This window comes from Rhinopithecus bieti, unplaced genomic scaffold (genome assembly GCF_001698545.2).
Source record: "Rhinopithecus bieti isolate Rb0 unplaced genomic scaffold, ASM169854v2 scaffold_7884, whole genome shotgun sequence".
NCBI classification, from domain to species: Eukaryota; Metazoa; Chordata; class Mammalia; order Primates; family Cercopithecidae; genus Rhinopithecus; species Rhinopithecus bieti.
This window is the reverse complement of record NW_016806331.1, coordinates 5598402-5621462: the sequence shown is the minus strand read 5'-3', so window position 1 is coordinate 5621462 and position 23061 is coordinate 5598402.

Sequence of the window (23061 nt, the reverse complement as noted above, 5' to 3'; positions counted from 1 at the left end):
CTAATAGAAATATTTCGAGACCGGGGACCAGAAGACCCAGATTCTTTCTCTGCTAAAATAATCCACAACCATCTGGGAAGGTCTTAAGGCATGTATGGGATTCAGGGAGAGAGAAAAGCTCCTCAGGTAAGGCGATAACATAAGGGAAGGTGCAGAGGTAGAAACCATCCGGGAACAGGTGATGGTGGCAGGAGTCTGCTGAAGAGGACACATGACACAGATTGTTAGGAGCCAGGCAGGGGAGTTTAGGTTTGATCAGGAAGAAAGTGGGGAGTCACTGAGAACTCTCAGCAGGCGTGTAGAAAAAGAAAGCAACATTTCCCACTGTCTGTCATCATCTAGGCTGTCAGTGGAGGGTGTGTGTTTCTGCTCAGCAGAGGTACCCTAACAGAAGAGTGATAGCCCTGAGCTGGTGTCCAAAGTCAGGCTCTGGGGAGAGGCTAGCCAGGGCTGCCTTCTTCCTTGCAGATCCTCAGATCCAGTCATTAGCGCTATCCCTGAAGCCTTTACTCTCCAGTTGGCAGAGTAGTAACTCTGCCCACCTGAATATCTCTGGAGGGAGTAAATTTCAAAAGCTCTCTCAATTGTATGCGGTGATCTATTATTATTTCCTGAGAAACAGGATCAGAAGCCTGTCTTACCCAAGGACAACAGCAAGCCAGGGGCATGGTGATTCCAGAATGAGATCACAGATGTTACCAGATCGGTGCAAAAGTAACTGTGGTTTTTGCCATTGAAGGTAATGGCAAAACCCGGCCGGGCACAGTGGCTCACGCCTGTAATCCCAACACTTTGGGAGGCGGAGGTGGGCGGATCACTTGAGGTCCGGAGTTTGAGACCCGCCTGGCCAACATGGTGAAACTCCGTTTCTAATAAAAATACAGAAATTAGCTGGGCGTCGTGGTACATCTCTGTAATCCCAGGTACTTGGGAGGTTGAAGCAGGAGAATCACTGGAACCCAGGAGGCGGAGGTTGCAGTGAGCCAAGATTGCGCTACTGCACTCCAGCCTGGGCGACAGAGTAAGCCTCTGTCTCAAAAACAAACAAACAAACAAATAAACAAGTAATGGTGAAAACTGCAATTAATTCTGCACCAACCTAATAACACTTAGCAGTCACCTGCCCATAATAGGTGCTCAATAAATATGGCCATGAGTTATATTTTTATGACTAACTTCTCTCCAGGACTTTACCATTTCTGCAGGCTTCCACACATTCTTTCCCTGAGAGATACCTGAGGGTGGAGTGGAATGTGAGTTAGTTCTCTAGCCGCTCGGTTCCATTTCATGTTTAAGGCATCAGTCTCTGGCTGTCAGTCTAGGAGATTCTGTTTCTAGGTTACAGGTTCTGCAGAGCACCATGGAAATCAGGCATGTGGGAGGGACAGTGTCTGGTTAGTGTCAGGAGTCTTTGCATCCCTGCAGAGGAAAGCCCAGCTGGTTTGGGGCTAATGGTGTCCATTGAGTGAAAGGGGCTATTTCTCTCTGGGGTGCTGTGGAATTGGGAGGCTAACACTGAGCCACAGTGAACCCCCAAACTCCTACCAAGGCTGGCAGATGATGGGGAAGTGCTCCCAGGTGTGTAAAAGGTATGAAAGGTTCTGGGGAAAGATACAGAAAACTGGAAAGGCAGTGACTGCTACTAGGGAGGAAAAGAATGGAGCTTATTTATGAAAATGATGTGTAACACCAGTGCCACGGCAGTGCTGAAGCTGTTCTTAAGACTCTCATATAATCACTCTCATGAATCCTCATAATAGCCCACAAAGTGGGTAGGGCATCATTATGACTTTTATTTCACAGATTAGGAAAAGGAGGTAACAGACAGGTTAAAAGATTTGTTCATCCCCAGTCATTAATGTAGGAGAGGAGTGACTCCTGCTCTCTCGTCCAGAGCTCTGAGGTACTACTGGATCTCAGGGAGCAAAGGGGCGGCGAGGGTGGGATGAAGTGAACCTCTGCTGCAGCAATTGACTGGTGGGATTTAAAGCAGAGGAAACAGCCGCCACCACATCCCACCAAAAAAAAAAAAAAAAAAAAAAAAAAGGATCTGGGCTGGGTGTGGTGGCTCATGCCTATAATCCCAGCACTTTGAGAGGCCGAGGCAGGCGAATCAGCTGGGGTTAGGAGTTCGAGACCAGCTTGGCCAACACAGTGAAACCCCGTCTCTATTAAAAATACAAAAAAAAAATTAGCCGGGCGCGGTGGCGCGCGCCTGTAGTCCCAGCTACTTGGGAAGCTGAGGCAGGAGAATCGCTTGAACCTGGGAGGTGGAGGTTGCAGTGAGCTGAGATCATGCCACTGCACTCCAGCCTGGGTGACAGAGTGAGACTCTCTCTCAAAACAAAACAAAAAAAATCTGGGAGAAACAGATGAAAATGAAGAGTCATTTCAAGTTGCAGATGACAACAGAGACTGTTTTTTCTCCTATTTCCACCCCTTTTCTCTCTAAACCACTAGAATCAGCTAAAAATACTTAACCTTGGGTGATTTTTAGTCCTTCTGAAATGGTTTCAGCCCAAAGCTACATAGGAGACTCTGGCTCACAGGTTTGGTGGGTCAGAGAAAATGTACACAGACCAGACAGAGCCACTGTCACTTCTCTGTAACTCTTCTTGGTGAGTAATTTGTTAGCAACATTTATTTATGTTTTATTTTTTGGAGTTGGTGTCTCACTCTCACCCAGGCTGAAGTGCAACAGTATAATCATAGCTCACTGAAGCCTCGACCTCCTGGCCTCAAGTGATCCCCCTGGTCAGCCTCCTGAGTAGCTAGGACTACAGGTGTGTGCCATCATGCCAGGCTTTTTTTTTTTTTTTCTTTTTTGGTTGTTGGTAGAGGTGAGGGTAAAGAATATGTGAGTAAACACAAAGAAATCACAGACTTGGAGAACTAAGCTGAGGTCTTTCTACCAGGAGGGTGGGTTAGTATCATGAGGTTCTTGAGAAGACCCTCCAAGGAGAGTGGGGAGATGCCACTAAAGAGAAACCCTCCTCTGCCACCTCAGCCCTGTCGACTGACACTGTCAGAAAGATTTGAAACTCCTCCAAACCAGACTATAGGTCAGATTCTGCCAAAGGAAATACTGTCATGGCAAAAACTCCTGCATAGTCAAACCCACCCTGCTGGTCATTATTTCAAGAGTTATCCAGGGAGACCGAAATCCAGGGTAGAGAAACAACTGGATGGTCTTGGGGTTCATGGGATGAAGAGACGACCACTATAGTTAGGTATGGAATATGGTGTGACACAAAGAGATTTCCAGTGTAGACACTGCTGCCATCCAGGATTCAACATAAGGCATCCCATCCTACTTTTTAAACTCTTCATCTCCAAAAACACGTGTAGACTCCTTACCATGCTGAGCCCTCCATGGCCTCACACCTGTCTCCTTCTTCAGCTTCACCCTCAAGCATCCTCAAACATTCTGCTCCCTGGTTCTTCTCTCACACTTAAAACCTTTCTCTGGGGCTAGGCGCAGTGGCTCACACCTGCAATCCCAGCATTTTGGGAGGCTGAGGCAGGTGGATCACAAGGTCCAGAGTTCATGACCAGCCTGGCCAACCTGGTGAAACCCCATCTCTACTAAAAATACAAAAAATTAGCCAGGCGTGGTGGTGCATGCCTGTAATCCCAGCTACTTGGGAGGCTGAGGTAGAAGAATTGCTTGAACCTGGGAGGCGGAGCTGCAGTGAGCTGAGACTGAGTCACTGCACTCCAGCCTGGGCGACAGAGCAAGACTCCCTCTCAAAGAACAATAACAAAAAAAACTTCCGGCCGGGCACAGTGGCTCACGTCTGTAATGCCAGAACTTTGGGAGGCCGAGGCGGGTGGATCATGAAGTCAGGAGATAGAGACGAGGCCATCCTGGCTAACACGGTGAAACCCCGTCTCTACTAAAAATACAAAAAATTAGCCGGGCGAGGTGGCAGGCACCTGTAGTCCCAGCTACTTGGGAGGCTGAGGCAGGAGAATGGCGTGAACCCGGGAGGCGGAGCTTGCAGTGAGCCGAGATAGCGCCACTGCACTCCAGCCTGGGCGACAGAGCAAAACTCTGTCTCAAAAAAAAAAACAAACAAAAACAAAACCTTTCTCTGTTGGTTCCTTTTCCTACAAGGCTAACTCCACCCTCAGTTACCTGGCTAGCTCCTGCCTAACCTTTAACACTCACTTGGATTTCGTTTCCTCCAGGAAGTGGCCCCTACCTAGGCACCCTTACCAGCCAGGCGGTTGTATCATAGCACCTTCCAAATTACATTTAAATGATCTGTCTTTGCGACGGACCATGAGCTACTTGAAGCAGAGACCATTTCTTGTTTTCTTTGCATCTCTAGTAGCTGGCACATAGTAGGTGTTAGAATTTTTAAAATATGAACTTCATCAAGATGTTAAAGGTATATATTATCAGTGTGGCAGACAGACCCTCGGTGACACCTTAGTAATCCTAAATTCTGGTGTTCACTCCTCTGTATAATTCCCTCCCCTCAAGTGTAGGTGAGACCTATCACTTACCTCTATATGGCAAAAGTGATGGAATCACTTCTGCAATTCCATTATGACACACATAAGACACATCTAAGTCAGGGGTCTCCAACCCCTGGGCCACAGATGGGTACTGGTCTGTGGCCTGTTAGGAACCAGGCTGCACACAGGCGGTGAGTGGTGGGTAGGCGAGTGAGCATTACTGCCTGAGCTCTGCCTCCTGTCAGATCAGTGGCAGCATCAGATTCTCCCAGGAGCACGAACCCTACTGTGAACTGCACATGCAAGGGATCTAGGTTGCTGGCTCCTTATGAGAATCTAATGCCTGATGATCTGTCATTGTTTCCCATCACCCACAGATGGTCCCAACTAAGTCAGGGGTCTCCAACTAGACGGTGACATCTAGTTGCAGGAAAACAAGCTCAGGGCTCCCACTCATTCTACATTACGGTGAGTTGGTCGTATCACTATTTCATGATATATTACAATGTAATAATAATAGAAATAAAGTGCACAATAAATGTAATGTACTTGAATCATCCCCAAACCATCACACCACCACCCTGGTCAGTGGAAAAACTGTCTTCCACAAAACTTGTTCCTGGTGCCAAAAAGATTGGGGACTGCTGCTTTAAATGATTTGCTTTCCTGCTGGCCAAGGAGAAGCAGCACGTTGTGGACTGCCTATGAAAAGACAGCCACGTGGCAAAGAACTGCAGGCAGCCTCATTAGGACCTGAGAATGGCTTGTAGACAACATCCAATGAAAAGCTGGGGCCCTCAGTCATACAACCAAAAGGAAATGACTTCTGTCAACAATATGGGTGAGCTTATAAGTGGATCTTAGTCAAGCTTTCTGGTGAGAACACGGCCTGGCCAATACCTTGATGGCAACCTTGTAAGACTGAGCAGAGAACCCAGTCAAGCCATGCCTGGACTCCTGACCTACAGAAATTGGGAAAATGTGTGTTTTCAGCCACTAAAGTTAGAGTACTGCATCATAAAAAGTGAAAACACCTAGCTTTTCAGGAAGAGGGAAATAGGAAAGGAAGAGCGAGCATTGGCTGAAATGAGCTGGTATGACCAAACTCGGCACTAAACAGCACTAAAGGGTAACCTAGGCATTTAATGCAGGAGATGGAAGATCCCAATCCCATAACCGGTGGAAACTGCTGATCTGAATTCATTGTATTTCATTCCTGCCATCAGTTAAAACTTGATTTAAGTTATTCTAGGCTGAGAGTTAAAGCTTGGCGACTTAAGGGAGGGAGTGGAGTGGGGTGGAATGGAGTGGCAGGTGCATCTACTTTAGAAACACACAGACCTGGCCAGGCGCTGTAGCTCACGCCTGTAATCCCAGCACTTTGGGAGGCCGAGGCTGGTGGATCACAAGGTCAGGAGATTGAGACCATCCTGGCTAACACGGTGAAACCCCATTTCTACTAAAAATACAAAAAATTAGCCAGGCGTGGTGGCGGGCGCCTGTAGTCCCAGCAACTCGGGAGGCTGAGGCAGGAGAATGGCGTGAACCTGGGAGGCGGAGCTTGCAGTGAGCAGAGATCATGCCACTGCTCCAGCCTGGGCAACAGAGCGAGACTCCGTCTCAAAAAAAAAAAAAAAAAAAACCACCACACAGACCTAACCCATCTAATCTCAGTCCCCACATATGTAAACAAAAGGAGATTCACACCAGCTTGTTAGGGCTATGTGACATGCTTAGCTCTGAGTTTGGCACAGGGTCGGTGTTCTACGGCCACTGGGTGCCCCCTCCGCCCCCACCACTGACTGCCCTTTTCAGCTATCCTGACTCTAAGCAGGCTAAGCCTGTTTGGGAAGCTCCTGGAGGGAATCTGAGGCAGGAGTTCTTGGTGGATGCTCTGGAGACTTACTCTGCAGCTGAAATCCCAGGAAATTCTACCCCCCGAGCTCCACCACTGCTAAGCTTCTAAGAAAGGTTACACTCAATTTCCTCAAATGATTTACTGCATCCCCTTTTATGGGAGTACTTTACATATTATAAATGGGACTTGATCAAACACGCCAGGAAGTGAGACGGGTCCAAAACTCTCTAGCCAGCCGTGTGTCTGCTGGCCCAACTACGATCCCCAGATCAACTCAGGCCTGAGGTCCTGTAATTTTAAGATTGGGTATCTATCTTAAAATACCCAATTGTGGGGGGAACACAAATGTTAAGTCCATAACATCTACAGTAACGTGCGCAGTACTGCATTGGGGCACCCCTGGGTGTGACAGTAAGTGTATGTGCCTGTAGGCAAAGATACTTAGGTTATGGTTTTAGGATTGAATAACAGTATGTATATTAAGATATTAAGATACGACATTTAGGAAAAGCTGCTCACAGAATTTCAGGCCTTGGAGACTAAGATCACTTACCTCAGTCCTCTCATGTTACAGATGAGGAACTAAGACCCGCAGAGGCAAGTGATTTGATGAGGACAGGAAGCCAGGTCTCGTAACTCCCCAAATTGTGCTCTTTGCACGTTACCATGCTGAGTCTCTGTCTTTTTCGCTTAGACTGTGCTTCTTAATTTCTGTTGGATCGAGTGCAACCTCTCTAGTCCAGTGTTAATTTGCTGAGAGGCTTGAGGATCCCCTTCATAGGGAGCAGCCTAAGAGATGACCCCTCAGCTTGCCTTTGGCTCTGCAGTATGGTCATGGCAGGGGAGATGGGTTGTTCCTGTTCACAGCTTAGCCCTCCTTGCCTGGGGTCTAACTTCCTCCTTTGACTTCCTCCACAATGGCTGTCCCCAGGCCCTACCACAGCCCTCCACAATGGGGCACCACAGCCTTTGATAGAAATTAGAATCATCAGTAATGTGAAAGAGGCCGAAATGGTCCCTTCCCTGACATTTAGGAACCAGACACTGGAAATAAATGGTGTGTAGAGGGGCTGAGGCAGGAAAAGAAGGCAGTGTAAGAAGGACTGTATCTTCCACTGTGCTAGGCACATTTGCTCATGTAGCAGTATTTTATTTAATCCTCAAGGCAGGCCTTGAAGGCAAATTTTAAAGACCAGGAAGCTGAGGCTTAAAGAAAGAGGCAGTATTAGGCTTCAGCTTACAAATGTGCAAGCATAAGAATCCAATCTAGTTACTGGCTCTAATTATCGAGACTTAGTCAGTTTCACATTTCTGGAGTACAAAGAGGACTCGAATCAGCTCTAGGTAAGTCTCCACAGTGTTCAAGGCCAACAGCTCTTGAGAATTTTCCTCATAGTTCATTCTTATTGCCACACTCAAATGCTGCCCCTGAATACAGTCAGCCTTGATTCCTGTTAGGCCAACACGTGTTAGTGCTTATGCCTAAATTGGGATGGATTCCTTCCGTCCTAATTAATCGACGCTCTTCCATAACCAGCTCATGAATTGCCCAGGAACTCCTGAGTTCAGTGCCCTCCGTGGTAATGGGGAGAGGAACACTGCAATGTTTAGGTACAAAAGACTCCTATAATTAGCTCTAAGCCCAGGAAACAGACAATCAAATTAATCAGTGAGTATGGGAAAAAAGCAGATTATAATTAATTACCTATGTTTATACCAGGGTTATCTTTAGCCATAAGTCTTCTTTTTTATCTAAATAGATACCCAATCTTAAAATTACAGGACCTCAGGCCTGAGTTGACACAGCCTGAGTTGACAAAGCCTAATTTGACTTCTGTCCCCAGTTCAGAGGAGGATCCTAAATGAGTCACTTCTTCCTGCCTTGCTTCCTCCTTACTGATATGGCCTCCCTCACGGAGTGGGAGCGGGAGATAAGCAGCTCAGGGCTAAGAGCCACTTTGGTACAACACAGGATCAGAGAGCATGCCTTTTCTCTGCAGAGCCATTTTCATTCATGGTGGAGGATTTTTTGAACCTGGCCAGGCAAAGCTCCTCAGTGCCAGACCAGCACTCCATGTGGCCATACCCTCCGGCCCCAGTTGTTCCCTCTGCTTGCCAAAGCAATTACCTGATCCTCACTTTCCAAAAAATAAAAGAAAATGTTCAAGTCCTTTCCCCAGAAGGCTATAAGCCAAAAGGCCAACTGCTCTGTGGGTTACCGGAGCCTTCTGCATGGACGAGGTGGGAAACCAAGACTCAGAGATGGGAGTGGAGCTGCATGTGCTTGTGCTCATGTATTAAACTGAACTCCTGGTGACGTGCAATGTGAGAATGACAGTGGGTATTAGCTTTCACTAAATATGGTTAAGAGGTCTGGGGCGTCATTGAAACCCACGCAGAGATTATTCAGCATTGAACCATGAAAAGGGAGAACCATGTAGTCTGACTTCTCCATTGCATGGTGGAGGGAACCAAGGCTGAGAGAGAACAACGGCTTCTTTAAGGTCATAGTGACTTCGTGCAGAACTTACATTTGTAAGTCCTTATCAAGTGCCCATTCCACCACTCCAACGTGAGCCTTCTTTCCACCCCTTTTGACTGACTATGGTGCAGCTCTAGGGGGAGGACCGAGCTGGTGGTACAGTCAGGGGTCTAGTCCTGCTCTGTCACTAGCAGTATGACCTTGGGCAAGTCCTCCAACCTTCCAGCGGTCATAAAAAATGAAAAGGGGCTTACATGGATCTCAAGGGCCCCTTCCAGCTCTGATAGCCTTTGAGTTTGTGTGCTATGGGTTCTCTTCTTTTTCTCTCCACCAGAGGGAGGAAGTTGGGCTGTTTCCTTAACCTTAGATCACAATGCGTGGCTGAGGTGTGGGCTGATGATGAAGAGCAGGCTTCAGGGAGTGAGGGGTTCATGGAGAATCCTCAGTGGGAACCAAGGCCAGATACCAAAGCAGGAATCACACTCACAATACCCAATGCAACATAGAGCAGCCATTCTAAACTCTAGCACTTCCTTCCAGGTGGCAGCTTCAAGCCTAATGCTGTTCATCCCAGCTAGAAGATACCAGACACTCACTCTCCAAGCCACTCATGCACGGACTGACCATCCAGATGTCCTCCCAGATGCAACACAGGTTGGGATCCTCCAATTACTATTCTGTGTTCACCAGTAAGACCTCAAAAGAATGATTCTTCAGGAAATGAGGTACCAATTTTAGCTATCAGGAAGACAGTTTCCTTGAGGAGAACACAGAGAAGCCCGAAATATCCGTCTTCACTTCTGGAGTGGCATTGATAAGCCAGAAAGGCAGGCTCCCTTTTTCCTAGGAAAAGACTCGTTTCCCCTGTAATTTGTCTTTGTTAGCAATTCAGGGTAACCTCTGGAGTTCTCACTATTGACTGTAAAACCATTCCATTAGACGTGCACTGGCCAAAATGCTAACCACTAGCCACATGCTGAATAAAACTGAACATTCAGTTCCGCATCACACTGGCCATGTTTCAGGTGCTAGTGGCTGCCATGTCGGACAGTGCAGATATGAAACCTTCCCATCATCACAGAACATTCGGCTGGACTTTGCTGCACTAGGAGTTTCACAGGGAAGGCACTTGATTTGTCGAATGCATTTATTGAATTCATGGATAGTCTGTTTAGATAGGGCAGGGAATACTGTAGTATTCCCTGGTGAAGGCACGTTAATCATTCAAAATTTTTAAGCAGGTTTCTTTTAAGAAACCCAGGGTTGGCCGGGTGCGGTGGCTCACGCCTGTAATCCCGACACTTTGGGAGGCCGAGGCAGGCAGATCATCTAAGATCAGGAGTTTGAGACCAGCCTGACCAACATGGAGAAATCTCGTCTCTACTAAAAATACAAAATTAGCCGGGTGTAGTGGTGCATGCCTGTAATCCCAGCTGCTCGGGAGGCTGAGGCAGGAGAATCACTTGAACCCAGGAGGAGGAGGTTGCGGTGAGCCAAGATCATACCATTGCACTCTAGCCTGGGCGACAAGAGCGAAACTCCGTTTCAAAAAAAAAAAAAAGAATAAAGAAACTCAGGGTTTTTTTCTTTTCTCTTGTTGAGACAGAGTCTTGCTCCATTGCCCAGGCTGGAGTGTCCTGGCGCAGTCTCGGCTCAATGCAACCTCTGCCTCCTGGGTTCAAGCCATTCTCCTGCCTCAGCCTCCCGAGTAGCTGAGAGTATAAGCACATGAAACCAGACCCATCTAATATTTGTATTTTTAGTAGAGATGGGGTTTCACCATGTTGGCCAGGATGGTCTCGATCTCCTGACCTCATGATCCACCCGCTTCGGCCTCCCAAAGTGCTGGGGTTACAGGCGTGAGCCACAGCGCCTGGCAAGAAACTCGTTTTTTTTCCCTAGTGTTCATACTTGAAGATGTTTTTTCAGCATTCATTTGTATTTTCCTAAGCTGAGTGCTACCAGGAATATGAAAAACAACAACAATAAGAGAAGAGGCAGCTGAATGTATTGGGAGGAACAGAGGATTGGGAAAGAAAAGACCCAGGTTCTAGCACGGGTTCCAAACAGGAGGGCAGGTGAGGTCCATCAGCCCCTTTGAGTCTCAGTCTCTTCGGTCAGTGAAATGGGAGTAATAATACTACCCTCAGGGGTTGTTTGTTTGTATGAATCACATGAAAATATAACGGAACACACTCTGGAGACTGTCAAGAGTCAGATGTTTGTGTTATTGACCTTGCCCTCAGGTCGCTTTCGAGTCCCACTGTCATAATCATTGAGAATATTTTTGCGGCCTCTTTCAACGGCTCTCCCTGCCTTGGGATCATACTTCAGTCCATCATGCATACCTCCAAGAAAATAATTCTGCTAAAATACCACTAGGATCATGTGCCAATGCTGCAAAGACTAAAATGGCTCCCTACTGCCTGTAAGATCAAGACCAAACTCCTTCTCGTGTTTGCTGCTGCATTGTGCCCTGTTTGCTTAGGAAGCTGCTGTTTCATTTTGCAGGAGCTTCCTGAGGCAAGAAGCCTTATTCCTTTTGCAAGTGTGACCCAGGCCCCACCCATGCCTTTATTTCTTCTATCTCTGCAAATTGTACCTGGTCCCTTGAGTTCACCGTCTCTAACTCTTGCCCCCTATAACCCTGTCATTCTTAATGCCCACCGGGCCTTGCACATTATAACATGTTCTCCCATGTGGTCTTGTTCTCTGATTGTTTTGTGTGTCTTATCTCCTCAGTAGCACTAGACAACCCTCAAAGAGAGTGTGCTTAGGCAGAGCTTGGCATCTCAGGAGTACCAAGGGATGGGGAAGGATGGGGACAGATGGTTGACCCTGAAGGCCTGGGGTTAGATGGGGCCAGATTGATAGGGACAGCAAGGCAAGACAGGAAGAAAATTTGGTTTGAAAAGATAGTTTAGTTTTATCCAGGTGGACTATACTATTCCTTCAATAGAAACCCTGTTTTAGTATAAAAGTTTCAAATACCTTGTGTTTATTAAGTTATAATAATTAATTTTCCCTTTTTTTACACTTTAGGTTTATATAATTCCAGCCCAGTCAAAAGGACAAAGAGTTTTAGTTATTTGTGGCTGTTCTTTGGAGATCTGACTCCTTTTGGTTCTAGCAATTGGTCTCACCCTAGATCAAACCTCCATGACTCATCTAGAGGTTTCTCTCACTGGAGAAGGCTGATGGAGCTAACATGAGATACGATGATGGATGTGATGTGGAGCACAGTTTCCTAAAATCAGCATTCTAATGAATAGTGGAGCACTATGATCAGCCAGGATTCTCCAGGAAAATAAGCCAGGCTCCCAGTCCACTGCAGAAGGCCTGGGTGTGTGGCTGTAGACTCCATTCCCTTCATAATAAACACCATCTTCCCAGGGGAGAACAGGTTGCAGCCAGGCAGCATTGCCTGTGTGAGGCCTCAGCCAGCACAACAGTTCTGACCGAGTATAAACAGAGCACACAATTAAAATACATAATTATAGGGTAGGCTGGAGCCAGGAGGTGGGCTCTGTTGGTGGCCCTGAAGCCAGCTGCTGGCCAGGCTGCCAGCATCTCCCTGACAAGCCACATCCAATTTCAGACTGGAATGAGCCTCCAGTGGATAGATGACAACAGAGTTGGGAGGGCAGAGGAGTGTGACACACCTCACTGCTTCTTTAGCTCCTAGGGCGTGGACCGTATTCTCCCAAGGAGTATTCCGGAGGCTTCTGGGAAGACACTCCTCAGTGCAAGAGAATTGGAATTTCACATTTTAGGGACCCGACTGTCTCATCCACATAGTGAAACAATATCTAATTTTTCCATTATGATAAGACAAATGCTGCCAGGTGTAACTTAAAAGCTCCTTGTTTTTGGCCAAAGCACTGCAATCTATTATGCACTTTCCCAAACCATGAGAGGTCGGGAAGCATTGTAAACAACATGGCCCAAAACCCAGGCACGTGGTACGGTTCTTTCTGCCTACCTGCAGGTGTAAATCCCTCTTGTCAGGCACTGAAATGCTGACGTTCGCTCAACTCTATCTCAATGATCACACTATCAGTGTTCAATGCACCTTTCTCGGGATAATGATAGTAAAAGGAGTTTCTGTATCCTTCCGTCAAGGAGCTCAAGGCATGTTCACACGGTTGCCTGTTTCTCCAGCCTTCCTAAGAGGTTGACAAGAGGGACAAGCATTTGAGTCTCCCTGGTGGAGAAGGAGGGGGCTCTATGTTCAAGTGACTTGTCCCCAGCTTCCCTATCATGACAGAAGTAGAGCTTGGACTAGGATCTTAAAACGCAAGCAATCAGGATTGTCACTCTGAGCTTACTAGGTTAGCCTTCAATGCATTGTGAAAAATGGACTCTGGAGATGCAAAATGGCTATTAATCACTATCAGGTGCAAGGCAGGCAGCATCTGGAGTCTTCGTTTCTCCAGATTCATTTCACAAGGATCCTTTGGAAAGAGTTTTTTCTCCCTTTCTCTTCAGGATGGATGGGATTTGGTTCCTTACCTCATGGAGAATACAGTAATTAGTCACTTGCCCTCAACACACATAATACTAGTGTGCCAGTAAGTTAAGTTGAAGTTGTTGTAGCTTTGGGGGTTTAGGTCAAAATCACAACATTCTGTGGCGGTAACTTAGGGTACATTGTAACTGTGAGTGTGCCCCTCCCGGTCCTGCCCCGCCAATGTGTTCTTTAAACTTGTCTCTCCCAACCAGCCTGAGCAATATGCCAGAAGTAAAGAAGAAAGGTGGGGGCCCTGCAACTGAGCCCCATCTCAACAGTGGGAGGCCAGTGGTGATGAGCTGTTCCCCTGGCCCAAGCAGCATAGGCCTGAGGAACAGGCGTTGCCCTCAGAAACACTGAATATGGGGTCACAGGATCTGACTTTGAGCCTTGGTTCTGCTATTTATTAGTGGGATTTGAAGAAAATCTCTTTGGGCATTGGTATTTCATCTATAAAAGTGGTTTAAGAATGATTACCTTGGCCAGGAGCTGTGGTTCACACCTGTAATCCCAGCACTGTGGGGGGCTGAAGCCGGCATATCACTTGAGGCCAGGAGTTCGAGACCAGCCTGGTCAACATGGCAAAAGCCCATCTCTACTAAAAATACAAAAATTAGCCAGGCGTGGTGACACGTGCCTGTAGTCCCAGCTACTCGGGAAGCTGAGGCATGAGAATAGCTTGAGCCCAGAAGGCGGAGGTTGCAATTAGCCGAGAAAGCACCACTGCATTCCAGCCTGGGAGACACAGCGAAACTCCGTCTTTAAACTAAACTAAACTAAACTAAACTAAAGAATGATTACCTCTCAAATAGCGATTACTTTGTTAGAGTTAGAAGACAGTGTGGTGCAGTGGTCAGACCCATGCACTTAAGAGATGCACAGTCCTGGATTTGAATTACGTTCTATTGCTCACTAGTTGTGAGGCCCTTGGGCAATTCACTAAATAGAGCTAATCCTCAGCTTCTCATCTGACAATAGAGAATGGTAACAATACAGAGAGGGTTGTTTGGAGGTTTTTACCGACTCAATGCCTGGTGCACAGTTGGCACCCAACAAACCTTCTTTGTTCATATTACAGATGTAAGATGCAAAGCACAATGCAAATGCAAACAATTGTGATTATTTTCTAGGCTTTTGGCAAGTGTTGCTAATACATGAAGTGCTTTGCATACAGTAAATGCATAATAAAGTCTGTGCTAATTATAGCATCCATAGAAGCAGTTTCTTTCGCTCTGGAATGCAGCTCAGAGATTAGTATCATTTGCAATAACTACATTCCAGGCTGCCAGCCCCACAAATTAGACACCAACTAAAGACATGCAGTACATGATTCAGCTGTAACTCAGGGGAGGGCTTCTGATGACAGCTAAAGCCACAAGGGATCCGATCTGAGTACTTTTGATGTGTCAGCAGAAGGCTCTTCCTCTCGCAGTGATGATGCACATACTGCCATGTGTAGTATGAGGCGCACAGTGTACTGGGACCTCTCCAGGTCCAGGAGAACATACAGCCGCCAGGGACTGTGTTGGCCATGAAAACATTCTCCACGTAGGCATAGCCAAAGTTGAGGGTTCTCGCAGAGGTGATGTGTTCTTTAAAAAACAAAAATTAAAAAAAAAAAAAGAAAGAAAAAAAAAACAACGGCTCTCTTTCCTTCTGTGTATCCACTCTTTTGCTGACATCCAAGGGACTTGTTAAGTGGCAAATCAGTATTAAGCACAAACGTGTGCAAGAGACCCGGGGACTGTGCCACAGTTTGGGGCTGGTAGGCACTTCGAGTTGGGTGGGAAGCAGGCCTTGCATTTAGCCTCACGTCACTGCAACCCTTGGATGGACCCTCACAGAGCTCTGGTGTCTTGTTCTGGGTTCACAGTGTACTGCGGGCAGGGAGGAAATGGAAGTATTCAAAGAATCAAGGAGAAGATAAAAATGTCAAGAAATGTTTTGTGATAATAAATTGCATAAACGTAAATTATTTAGCCCAAAGTAAAGGAAGTTAAACTGAGATTTGGCTGTTTTCCATTTGCACTGAGGGAAAAGCAAGTGAGGAAGAGAATTCTCTGACTGCACAGGGGGCTGGGATGGTGCGCGCCCATCTATGGGGCAGCTGGGATGAAACCAGACTGGAGGTATGTTGATCGTTACTGAATCTGGATGAAGATACATGGGGGTTCATTCCACCATCCTCTCTGCTTTTGTGAATGTTTGATAATTTCCACAAAGTTAAAACAATGAAAGAAAGGCGGCAGCTGCTACTCAACTCCCACCCACAGCTGAAGGGCAGAATGAAGGTTTGGAGTTGTCCACACTGATTTTTTTGAAATGGTGGATTTCATCAGTTTTAAACCACTATGTGAAGTCGCTCCACCTCTTCTTGTTTGCCACAATGTGTTTCTTCCAGCACAAGGGAGGTGTTCTTGCTCTCCTTTTGCAGGATTGGGGGACTGAGTGTCCCAGTTAATGATTTCATAGCTGCTGCTACTTACGAGCTTATCACGTGTCATGTGTATGTACTCTGCTCTTTGCCTGCATTGTATCATTTAACCCTTACAACTGTCAGCTCATAATTATCCCTGTTACACAAATGAAGAAACAGAGGCTTCGAAAGGTTAAATATCTTACTCAAGGGAATATATGGATCTTAGGTCGTAGAGGCAGGATTTGAACCCAGGCAGTTTGACTAGAGTTCCTCTCCATGCCTGTGCTTCATAGCTTACCTAAACTTTGGCATCCTCCCTTTGTACTTTCCAGATTGAACAGCTCTAAAATTTTCATTGCGGCTCTATAAAGAAAGCTTTCAGAAGCTTAAAGACCTTCCCTAGCCTTGACTCTGTCTCCAAATGTGCAGGAACCCAAACCACCCAACATCACTCCAGCTGCAGGTGCTATTGTTTACAATATGTTATCCCGCTTCATTCTCGCAGCAGTCCCAACGGGGGCTCAGACAAGTCTGACAACTCTCTAAGGACACAGAGCCGTGGCCCAGCCCAGACTCCCCAGGACTCTGGTGTATTTTTCTTCCCTCCTATCTGATGCTGCCTCTAGGTCCTAAGCTCACCACTGCCCCCACCGCCCCACTGTCCCCTCGCCGCCCCGGGTGCCTTACATGCACAGTGAGAGAATGACATTTCCCCAAACTCACTGGCTGGTGTCATCAGGACAATTCCACTCCACCGGTTCTGGGTCTATTCATTCATTCTCTTAGTGCATAAGCTCTTGCTAGGATGATTTTAGGGATCCTGTTGGCTGCTGGTTTCACTCTCCCTTTCATTCTCCAATTTATAGTCCACCTCCACCAAGACTAGAATAATCTTTCTTAAATACTAATCTAGATCACTCTGGTGCTTAATATCCTGCAGAGGCTCCCCATATCCTCGGCCATGCCTGTGCTGGCCCCTGTCAGCCCGGCTGCCTCTCCTGTGGCCACCCCCACCCCACAGCCTCTGCTTCAGCTGGGAGCCTCAGCAGTTTCCAAAACACAACCTGGTGTTCTCTCTGTGGAACCTTTGCCCACTTTGCTTTATCTGCTGGGATTGTCCACATTCCCCCTTTTCTTAAAGGATGACTTTAGGACAAGATTTCACCATTCAGCTAAATCCTTTCTGAATCACAAATCCCCCCTCACGGCCCCTCCCACACTTTACCTATCCATCACTCCCAATGGACTGTAAGCTCTTTGGAGATAAGACTCCATATCTGCTTAACTTTGTGCCTTCAAAATTCAGGACATAGTAAATGCCCTGAAATATTCATGAAATAAGTACAGAATCAATAAACCGTCCCGAATTCCCCACCACGGAGAGCCAAGCAGCTCTCTTCAGAAGTCTCATAGCACTCTCTATCACTCTTCCATTAGCCCTTCCAGTCTTATCTCTAATTATTTCTTTCTATGTCTATTTTTCCCACTACGTTGGAAGCATTCTTCTCCATTAGACTCTGAGATCTTCAGGGGTAGGAGGTAGTACAGGCCTGAACACAAAGCCCAGCATATAGTAGGTATTTAATTTATTGATTGAAAGAAGTGACTCTTTCTTGTCAAACTTAATCACCCAGAAGCACCATCTTATACCTCAGATAACTTCCGCGTCAATGCAATGGTTTGAGTTTGTTCACACTGAAGCAACCTTCCACTTGTCCGCCCACTCATATCTTAGGGGATCCTCCCCTCCTCTACCCTTTTGGCATGGAACCTCCCTACCGAAAGAGCTCTGTGTCACCCATAGACATGTGAGTTTCAGTCTGAACTTCCTTTTTCAGATTATTTATAAAAATGTAAAAGCTGCCCTGACTCAATGCCAGCCACTGTTGAAACACTATCCCTTACATGGTTCCTGGGCCTTAGCTCAGTGCTGGGCTGCCATCTTTGTAGGGCGGGCGACTGAGCCTTCATCTAACCATCCGTCCGCCCACGCACCCATCCATTCATCCATCCCACACATGTTGAACATCTAAGAAGGACGAGGTCCCGTGCCAGGCTCTGGGAACTTCAGTGATAGACAAAACAAAGTCTCTGGCCTCAAGGAGCTCAGTTGAGACAAAAAACAAACACGGAGCAAATCATCGTAATGCTGTGATATACGTGCTCCCCCAGTCATTTAAAGCGTGCAGGTGGCTCACGTAGTGGGAGATAAAGAAACTCTGCCCTAGAAGGGACAGGATTTGAGCTGGGCCTTGATACTTAAGTGGAATTCTGCTACCCAGACAAGAGCAACGGAACAGCGGGTGCAACGGGGGAAGGGATCCAAGAAGCCACAGGGTGGTCACAGGAGTGAGAGAGGGCATGGCAGGGGGGACAAAGCTTATCCATGTATATTTTCTCACTAGGGGACAATTTTTGTTTTCAAAGCCTGTGGGTCAATAATATCTTTGTAAAGGAAGAAAAGCATATTGATTATGGCCTTGCCTCTTCCAATAGCCAGAAAAGGCCAAGAGTCTCTTCTACAAAGCTATGGAAAGAGCTGGAAACTGAATCCATTCTTTCATCCAAGATTTCCAGCACAAGTCACATGTACCTATGTATGAATGGGACTGTGATCATGCCCCCCAGTGCTGTACACTCCCTGAGATCAGAGACTTTGTTATGATCTGTGTTCCCACATGGTGACAAGCACCCCATAAATCCTTGCTGAATGAATGTACGGGCCCTGCCAGCTACCAGGAACTGTGCTAGGTACTGGGAATAGGAAAATGGACTAGACGTGTTGCCTGCCCATCCAGCTAGGAAGGCTGACAGTCTGATCTGTTTGTTACGTGATCCAGTTTCTCAGGAAGGCATTTTTGGAGTGGTAAGAAATTATTTGTTTTAAAGCTTGAGGGAAAAAAAATATACAAGCTGAGAGGTGAGTCTTTCAGCGTGGATGGAAGGCCTCAGGCAGCTTCCAGGACGTGCTTGCAGATGCCAGTGTTACCCTGCTCCTTGCTCTTGCCACTCAGGCAGACAGGTTCCCTGGGAGGACCACTGCTCCTCAACACCCTTCCCTCTCCCCAGACCAGACTGGTCCCCTGCAAGGAAAAGTCCCCTGCCTCAGTCGCCCTTCCCTGGGCTGTGCGGCACACTCACATGCACGAGTGCACACACACACACAGTCACACAATGGATCCAGTAACACAATTCTCCCCTGGTTACACCACCATATATAATCACACACACAATCACACAGGCACACACATGGATCACTCATGCAACACACAAGTGACGCACTACAATACACAGTGACCACAATATCACACACATGACCATACAACAACTCACCATAGGTCACACAGTTACACATGTTGTCACACCCACAACACCACCCTCACAGTGACACACATTTGATAACCCTACACACACCCTCACAGTGGGACACACATTTGAGTCAACACTCAGCATTGTCACACACATGAGTCACACTTAACAACACATGACCAAACACCCTCACACACAGTCACACATGGGTCACACACCCACCAGGCACTCACACAGGAATGATCACAGTCACCACACGAGCTCACAGATAGACACCACATGCTCAGGCACACACACAGTAACACCACACATGATCATAATACTCAATAATACCAGGCACTCACCCCACAGCCACACACCAGACACACATGTCAAATGCACAAACCGTGCCCATGTACTCAACCACTCAGTCACATGCTCACCCACATGCACAAACACATGCTCACACACTCACACTATCACACTCAAATTCACATTTGCACATACACATTTATGTGCGCACACAGGCTCACACAGCACAAACTCACACAGCACCTCATACACCCAGACAGACACACAGCCTGAGCCATTCAAGCGGCAGTACTCACATTTTCCATCTATTGGTGGTTTCAAAACAGGAAGCCTGCGTGGGAAGGGGAGGTGCTGGTGAAGTGAGAACCACTGTAAAGGGGCCCAGGTGCATGGGCTGGATTTAAAAGGGACATCTCACTGGCGCCTGGGTCCCCCTCACAGGCAGGAGAGCTGGGCTGCCCGAGGGAGGCCCTGACTTGGCTCAGCTCCTGAGCAGCACCAGCTCTGGCGGGGAAGGCACTGAACGCCCATCTGATGCAGCCACGCTGATCAAATCACACCTCTTCCTCACCAGGGGTTTTCTGTGAGGAAGAAGGGAGCACCTTGCACCTTCCTGTCTGCCAATATGGGGCCCTCTCCTTTGGAAACTGCTTCTTCCAAGAGCCCTTCCAGACTTACTCATGCCTGCCATGCTGCCTTGCCCCTCAGGCCTTCTGCTGCTTACTCCATCATGCTCCTTTGCAATGGAAACATTCTGCTTTGTGCCTTAACCCCAACCCCACTCCAAAGTAAAAGAGACCAGGGATCTGCTTTCGAATATTCGCATCCTTGCAGCACTTTATGTTTTACAGTTTTTTCATAATTAGCATCTCCTTCAATCCTCAAGGCAGCTTCATGAGGCCAATAGTATACCCATTTTACAGATGCGGAAGCTGAAGGCAAAGAGATTAAGTCAGCCAGGCATGGGTTCATTCTTGTAATCCCAAAATTTGGGAAGCCAAAACAGGAGTACCACTTGAGCCCAGGAGTTTGAGACTAACTTGAGCAACATAGCGAGACCCCCATCTGTACAAGAAATAAAAAAATTAGCTAGGCATGGTAGTGCATGCCTGTAGTCCCAGCTACTCGGGAGGCTGAGTGGGAGGATCACATGAGCCCAGGAGTTGGAGGTTGAAGTGAGCTGTGATCATGCCACTGCACTCCAGCCTGGGCAACATAGCAAGACCCTGCTTCAAAGAGAGACAGAGAGAGAGAGATGAAGTCATTTGTTCCAGGGTCCCAGAAGTAGACTTTCTGATCCCAACTTTCCATTTTCAAGACTGTCATAACTCCTATCTCCCACTCTGGCTCTTAAGGTACCTCAGAACAGCCAGAGCAAAAACTGATGGCAACAAGGGTGCTGAAAGGAGAGAAGACTAAAGAGAGAAGGAAGAGAGAGCTGCCACAGGAAGGGGGCACCCAGGGCCAGGTGGGCCATGGAGGCACTCACTCTATCCCATCTCTCACACACCACATACACACACACACACACTCTCACGAATAAACTCTAGCTGGCCAGGCTCAAGCTCGGGCGGTGTTCAGGGGGTGGGGTCACTCCATTTACGTACTTGAATTGCTGGAGTGGCTTGGAACTGATTTCCACAACATACAGAGACAAAGATTAAGGGGAAGTCATAGTATGACATTTCTGGGGGTGAATGACATCTCCAGAACTTCAGTTTTTTCCCTTTCTCTGAGAAAAGTGATTTAAAACATTTTCCCACAGTAGTGACCTCGCAGAGGACGATGGCCTCAATGCCAGGCAGCTGATTCCTGTGCTGCATTCCTGACAAAGGGGGTTCTTGGGGGGAGAGTGGGGATGTCGGCAGGCCGCCCTCCCAAACTGGCCTAAGAGAAGGCCTAGTGATCTCACACGTGTGGCTGAAAGGAGACAAGAGTGGACCGCAAACCAAGTCCAGACTGGCTTTTTCCGCCAGGCTAGCACTTCTGTGGCAGACCATGGCCTCCTTTTCCTGGCCCTCTTCCTTTTAGGTTTTACATATTTAACAGCTGGGACCCACAAAATGGAGCATCAGAGGTCACAGGAAAAAGGATGGGTTAGACTCAGGGGAAGCCCTGGAATTTCCTTTCCTGGAGATATTCAACACTGAAACGAGAGACTCCTGTGCTTGGGAGGGTTTCTTGCACTTCTTGGCTCGGTTTGCTTCTCCTGTCTGCAGTACTGTCCAAATCTCTTTTTCTCCAAGTCCCACCCTTTTCTAAAAAGCTTCCCCCTTCCAGGCTTGAATAATCCCTGAGGTCAGAGACTGCGACCAACGCAGTCTCGCTGACTGACAAGTGAGGAAGAATCTTCCTGGAGGAAGCGGATCCCTGAGATGATCCTGGACCGTGTCCAACTCCAGATTTCGTTGCTGCTGAGCTAGGGGAGGTAGGGAGGGGTTCTCAGGATTCTGCTCCACCATCAGACCAGAGAGGCTAAATCTCATCTCATGAGTAGTGAGAGTGAGCCAGGTTCCAGAAGAGATCTGGCAAAAGGGGAGGGGAGTCATCTTGGGGGGTTGGACTGCTTCGGTTGAGTGGAATACTAAGGAATTGCTCAAGGCTGGTTTCCTTGGTCAGCAGAAGGGGCCGGGAAACAGAACCCATGGGAGGGAGGGGGAACAGCAAAGGAGGGTTGCTGACTCCAGAAGAGGCTCTGGCCACCCAAGTTCAGAAAGTTCACGTTTCTGGGGCCTGGCTGTCGTGAGGGCCTTATGGGAGGGAAGAGGAGCAGCTGGACGCTTTGCTGCTCAAGAGTCTGTGCTCTCCCAAGCAAAGCATCACGGGGCCTCCTAATGCAAATGTCTTGGCCTTCCCACCAGGAGACCCCGAGGATTTCAGGCTTGGAGTATTCGATCACTCACGCAGTTCCTGTGGAGTGGGATGTTCATTGACCACTATGTGAACTGACTTAGATCTTAAAGGGAGGGGCTTGAAATGAAGCAAACACAACCTCTGGTTTTGCTTATTCACTGAGTTCTAACATGAACTTGAATGTTCATTTATTGGTAAACAGCCAATACAAAGAGTGCTATTGTTGTTGATTTACATCTTCGTGGGTTTGGGTTTGTTTCTGCTGAACACTACGTGGATACATCTCATTTAAGATCAAATTGAAAATTTTTAAAATTCATTGTGAAGGAAAAGAGCCGAACATGAAAATATTCTATGAACTGAGAGTAAACTGAGTATTTTATTCTGTGAAGACCTTATAAAATCTGAATCACATCACAGCTTTAGTCCTCAAGCTAGCTGAGAGGTTAAGTTCTGAATTCCTCGATTTTTAAATAAAAAAATAAACTTTGTCATTTTTAAGGTGAAAAGAGCTAATAACCTGGAAATACTTTCACATAACTGGGGCTTACCTTGAGGACAGAATTCATCTATATGTCAATATGCACTTTGAAGTAAGAAGGAATCAAAATCCCTGAGAACGATTTGTTTTTAGTTAGATTACTAACCTCAGTCCCCATTTCATGTACAGCATTATGTCCCACTAAAGCAGGACTTTGCTAAAAAATGGTCTAAATTGTGGGTTCTGTTTCACTTTAAAAGTAATATAGGCCGGGCGCGGTGGCTCAAGCCTGTAATCCCAGCACTTTGGGAGGCCGAGACGGGCGGATCACGAGGTCAGGAGATCGAGACCATCCTGGCTAACACGGTGAAACCCCGTCTCTACTAAAAATACA